This window comes from Belonocnema kinseyi, chromosome 8, assembly GCF_010883055.1.
Source record: "Belonocnema kinseyi isolate 2016_QV_RU_SX_M_011 chromosome 8, B_treatae_v1, whole genome shotgun sequence".
In the NCBI taxonomy this organism is placed as follows: domain Eukaryota; kingdom Metazoa; phylum Arthropoda; class Insecta; order Hymenoptera; family Cynipidae; genus Belonocnema; species Belonocnema kinseyi.
The window spans coordinates 82,347,203-82,353,664 of record NC_046664.1 but is presented as its reverse complement, the minus strand read 5'-3'; the positions used below and the strand labels follow the sequence as shown (position 1 = coordinate 82,353,664).

The 6,462-nt window shown below is 30.5% G+C and overlaps 1 long non-coding RNA gene across 1 annotated transcript; it reads left to right on the top strand.

Moving 5' to 3' along the window:
• Nucleotides 1–2,712: 2,712 nt before the first annotated feature.
• On the top strand, nt 2,713–5,959 carry LOC117179020. The gene is made up of 6 exons (XR_004467846.1): nt 2,713–3,008; nt 3,086–3,256; nt 3,333–3,556; nt 3,727–3,891; nt 3,991–4,169; nt 4,259–5,959. It is a non-coding gene; the product is annotated as an uncharacterized LOC117179020 (long non-coding RNA).
• Nucleotides 5,960–6,462: the final 503 nt, after the last annotated feature.

Below are 6,462 nucleotides of genomic sequence, written 5' to 3'. Positions count from 1 at the left end.
TATATATTCTTTTTCAGATTGACAATGGAAGATTTGTCATAAATGTGCTTTGTACATGTGTGTACAATAAGAGTAAAGCATGCAAACACATAGCTGCCTTGACTCACTATATAAATAACGAGGAAAGCCGATCCAAGACTGACATTGGGCAACAATGGGGAGGCCTAACTGCTCAACAATTTGCAAAACAGAAATATTCTAAAGGCAGATACTTCTATGAAATGTTTCCACCAGAACCAGAACTGGACATGGACCCACAAATTATATATTTGGAAGAACTGAAGGCTCCATCGGCATTGAAACTAATGATGTCAGCTGCAGAAGAAAGAAGGAATAATGCAAATACTATGCATGAAGAAGAGCAAAGGGTAATCAATGCAAGGTTGAAAGAAGCTGAGTCCAAGATGGAAAAGAAGAAGTTAACTGATTGTTTGAGATTTTTATTTACACTATTCGACAACAAAACACCTCAGCATATTTTGCCAGTAGTCCCAAAAGAACAAGAAGAATTTTATAATAAGTATATTGTCTTGACCCAAAGTGAAATAATTGAATTGTGCTGGAGTACAATTAAACAGTCTGAAAATCCAGAGTGGCATCAAGCTCGACGTTACCGGATATCAGCTAGTAAAAGTGCTCATAGTGTGAAATCACGTAAAACTAAAAGTATAGAGCGTTTCTTCATCTGACTTTTGATTGTTAATAAAATGGACACTGCCCATTATATAGAGAGTATAGAGCAATTCTTCATCTGACTTTTGATTGTTAATAAAATGGGCACTGCATATTGTGTCTGACGATTTTGGATACCATGGGAATACACCAATACTGAAAATATTATGAAAAAGTATAGTTAATGACAAAAATGAAATCATAAAAAATTGAGATCATTAATAATTGAAAGATGGAGAACACTTCAGAAAATATCATTACATACTGTATACGCATATTTTGGAAAAAGGGTTATGACACTCACTTCGCTTTTTTTACAGCTGCAATCCATTTTTTCTTTTGCAAAACTTTATGTGTTGCTGTAGGGAACTTGTAAAATTTTACAGCTTTGTTATTTCTGCCCGTATTCTCGCAATTAACAACGCAACAAATTTCGTGTCCCATTTTATGTTTTTACAGTATACAAAACACATTAGCAGGCGGCAACAGCGTCCGGTGAAGTTGCGGAAAATCGCTGCTGCGAGCGCTGACATAGTTTCGCTTATCCCCTCCAACCGTCCGCTCATAGCGATTACATATACGTATATATTCAGCTATCGATCTGCCATTTAGAAACGTGGAATAAACCACGTTTACAATACTCTCTGCGTTATGAACTGCGTGGATTGCTCTTAAATAAAGATACATTATGGCACATGTGATATAAACTATATACCAGATTGTTTAAAACATGAAGTTGTATAAATTGAATATTTATTTGAGTTTACTTTCAGTTTATTACACTGAGACTTTCTTTTTATTTAAAATTCCGTTTTTATCCGAGTTTCCCTATTCTCCAAGTTGGGGCCGCTCAACAATAGCTCGGATAAGCGAGACACTACTGTAATCAATATAAGTTACCTAACTTAAAATAATTTAAATTTAAACTTTATATAATTTAACATTGTGAACAAAGTTAATTAGCTGATCATGAATTAAACAGTTCATAACATAAAAAGCCTCAAACAAATATATATTCTTTTGCAATTATTCCTGGAAATTCAATTTGTAATATAATCAATTATAATCAGTCATTTCAAAACATAAAAATCGTCAAACAATTATTTTAACTGAAATATTCGGATAATTTTTACTTAATTTTTTTTTAAATTTCGTAAGTAGAAATTTAAATGAATAATTACTTTTTATACAAATTTTAGAATAAACTGAAATGTATAAATTTATAATTTTGAAAATTGATTTCAGATAACCATATTTCGCACAGTTTGCAAAGATTTAAAAAAATTATTTCATCGTAACTGATTTGAATGGAGCTATTTAAAGTCGAAAGAAACTTTTAGTACAGAAATTCTAGTCGAAATTCAATTACATATCCTTAAAGTAAATAATCAAATAAAGTGACATAGTTAACAGCAGTTTAAATGTAATCCTTACGTAATTTAATATTGTTGAAAAAGTGTACATCTAATAATAATTAATTGATCAGTTTAGAACATAAAAAGCATCAATAATTATATTCATTTAATCATTCTATTAAATTTTACTTTTATCCAAATTGTAATTAATAATAACTTTTTCAACTGAAATTACTTGCATTTTTCTAGGAGTAATACATGTTCAATTGTTATTTATGCATCAAAATTCTAAATTTGACTTGCAAAGTAAAATATTTTAAGTAGAACAATTAGAATTTTAAGTTCAAGGTTACTTTTTTCATTAGTTCTGAATATTTTATTTATAATATTACTGATTCTAAATGAAAGTTGGATATTTCTAAATATTAAGTAATACAGTCAAATATTTCAAACTAAATGGTTTTAAAAAAGAAGCATTACAAGTTAAGCGATTACATTTTTTTATAAATTGAACACTTCTTAAATTCAAGGTTAAATTATTTTTATTTCAAATAGTTTTAAATTCCTTAAAATGCTTCAAAATTTTATTTTAAACTCTTAAAAATTCTACGTGTTTAAAATTTTTTTCAAATTTAAAAATGCCTCAAAACTTTATTTCAAACAAATTTTTAAGGAACCAACAAATCGGCCACTTTCAAGCTGATTTAAATCAGAATTTAAGTTCAAGCTGATTTAAATCTGAATCAAATTTTCGACACCAATGCGATAGATAGCATGAATCAGGATACAGTTTTGTTTTCACGGGAGTCTAATGCAATCTGTTCATCATATGTTTCTCCAGCAACATCTGCGAATGCATTTCTGAATTTATCTAATATTGTAATAACTCCTGCAGTGCCTAAGCAGCCTAGGCCTAGATGCTAACAAACGGAGACGCAAAGACGGTCTCTTCAAACCAGTTATTGCTCATACAATAATGAAGTAAGGCATTTTATAATTAAATATTCCTGTCCAGTCTCCATTATATTTTAGATAATTTATTGTATAATATTTTCCAGGCACTTCATGATTACGTGGAAAGGGATAGTGAATGCAAGATCTTAAAGAAAAAGTTTTGATGATAATGGTTATTTGTCGAACGGCGATAAAAATGCATTGACAAGAAGAATCATTATCAGGGAGCGAGACTATTGCATTCAAAATTTTGGCCTTCCATTGAGAAAATTCAAGTAAGAGAACTTTTTCCCTAGTTATGTTGTCAACTTCAAATAACTTAAGTTTAAAATTGTTTTTTCTTTGTTATAGAATCCCAATAGAAATATTTAAAAAATTAGGCGCAAAAATTAGCGAAATATTCCATGAAAATGTAAATGTTTATTCCATTCCGCACTCAAACTTTAATGGGGAGAGTGTAAACTCTACAGGCAAATTATGGAATGCCTACAACAACTTTAAAAAACTGCGTTCCGATAGAATGCTCCTTGCCAAAAAACAATTTGAAATTGAAAGGCCAGAGTAAATAGAAACATGTAGGTCTATAACTCGAAAAAATTCGCAGAAGATTTTACGAAATTTAAAATTAATTACATAAGTTATTTTTAATTATATCTTTATAAAGTAGACGAATTGGTAAGATATTCTAGAGATTTAAGAAAAATATACATGCCAACCCATAATTAACATTTTCACTCATAATTAGAGCTAATGCTGGATTTTGATCGACTCCATCCAGGGAAACCCATTGCTCATCAAGTTCTTTGGAGACCAATGTGTTAGCGGATCCTGTACGTGATACAAACAATTAAGAAATGCAGCTCAGTGGACAACCAAGTGCTTGTCCGTGACATCGATCAATTGCCAGTTGGTAAGTATAATTAACATAGCCTGTTTGATTGTATTTTAATTTTAAATTTTAGAAAAAAATTACGATAAATTTACGAATTGTTTTTTTTTGTGTGTGCAGAGAATCAAGATGCAGTGGCATTATTTTTATTTAAAATGCTGATGGCACTCACGCAGATGCAGTATGGCAAGAGACAAACAAAACGGAAAACGAATGAGCGTGAATGTGTTTCAGTGAACCACAGAAATAAGAAATTTTCGTCTCAAGAAATACAGGAAGGTTTCATCCTATAAGTCCAGGTATAACAATTACACATATATAGACTTTTATTTGATATATATATATATATATTCATTTTACCTAATACATAATATTAATTACTTTATAGAATGCCACCGACATACATAAGGCTTTAAAGGAAAAGCGTGATAAGCTGTATGAAAAAAAGACTACGATTGCAGCCTCTTATTCTATTTCTGGGGCCAATTAGAAGCTTAGAATAGGTCTATGTTGTTGTAGACGAAAAAAAGATATCGCGTTGCTTCACGCCTGAAAGCTGTGGATGTAGCTTTCAAACTTTTTTACGCCGTAGATATTCAGTACTCAATTTCAGCGTATGGTGTTTAGTTAAAATTTCAAAAATTGGTGTACAAAATTAACAAAACAGAAATGTGCTGCGTGCAAATTCACTTATTAATTAGCGACATTGAAACAGGTATATCAAAAAGCGGCAGCGACAAATAATAATGGAAAATATAATTGCATTATGGTTATTATAATTTTTGTTGATTTAATAATGTAAATTAATCATGAGTTGTGCAATGAAGATATAGCTAATCCTTGGGAGGCTTATTTAATACATTTAAAAACAGATACTTTCAATTTTTTCTGCTCTTTACAAGCACAGCGATATAGTAAGGAAAAGAGTACAAAATATTATGGAAGACTGTATAACTTCTACTGACGAAAAAGCAATACATTTATTTGAAAGTTTTACATTAAATCGCTTTTAAGAATTAGGTGAAACTCCGGAAAATAATAATAAAATTAAATCAATGTTCGAAAAATTGAAAAATCCTTTTGTTGGACTGCATTCAGAATACTTGCGCTTCAAACATTTCGAAAATGGTGGAAACTATATTCCCCCTGAACAGGATAAGCATTCCGGTGTATGCTACGTTTATATCACTGCGTCGTATTTTAACTCGGTTTTTTTAGCTGCCTCATGTCTTTAATAAAACTATGGCTTATTTAGAAAAGGTAAATTCAAACGCAAATATTATTTCTAATTTTGGACAAGGGGAATTCTGGGAAGAAAAAATTTGCGAAGAAAATCGTGTTTTTACGAAAAAAGTTGTTTTCAAAAGAATGATCAGTGAACTACAGATTTAAGAAAAAGTGGGAATTAGCATCGATCAAACCACTGGGTATGCTTTCGTTGAAACTTTCCATACCGATTTATTTTAATTCATAGAAATGAGATTAATATCACTTTTTCTGAAAAATGCTGCTTTCTCAGAGACAAAAAAAAACTATCAAACGGGTTTAATACAAAATAAATTATCATTGACTGGTATTAAAGAGGAATGTACTTTTCACACAAGCCAATAGGAAGATTTTTAAGTAACAAAGAATGTCGGGGTTGACTGGATGCATGCCGGACTCGAGGAAGTTTTTCCACGTGATATAGCAAAAGTTTTATCTTTTTACAACCGAATTTTGAAACTATTTAAACTAGATGATTTAAATAATAGAATCAATGGTTTCCATTATGGTCCAAATGACAGTCGAAATAAGCCTCCGTAAGTGATGGAACAGCATTTAGAAGATGGACGCTTATCAATGAACGCATCTGAAATGCTAAACCTAATTAGAAATCTTGGTAGCTTAGTAGTTCAAATACGGTAAAGCTATTGTGTAGACTGCATGTTTAACGTTTAAATCCCAAATATAAAATTAGAAAGGAACCAATTCAGTTTTTGATAAAACGGCTGAAGTTGCAATAAAATGTTTAATAAAAATTTGTTTTAAAGAATGCTCATTTTTTTAAAGATACAATGAAACTACGTCTGGTTTAATACCAATGCATATTAGGAATTGTAATAATATACATTTGTGGAAATGATATACAATTTTAGTGACAAATTCGAGTGCGAAGCACGAGCTACGTGATAAGAATGTGTTGGTTAAAGCTAAAGGAGCTTTAACAAAAGAGAATTTGGCATCACCAAATTACTGTTGTCAATGCTTTGGTCTTTAGTTAAAAAAATGTGTGCACAAGTGTGGGAAATATACAAAGACCAAGCGTAGAGCGCGAGGTAAATTCATTTTCGAGCTTGTGTTTTATAGCTTGTGTTTCTGACACTGAAAAGTCTAATACCAAATCTAATAACTTTTATGATGAGAATGTAAAAAAGTTTGTACCACTGATTCTCTAAATTATAATAAATGAATGTTAGACTGAGATTTGTAAGAAAATTAGAAAAATGAGCTACTTCTTAAATAAAAAAATAAATGAATACCAAAAGATGTCAGTTCTTACAATATGAAGTCCATGTGCAGCATAAATAATTAAAAGTTAAATAGAATTTT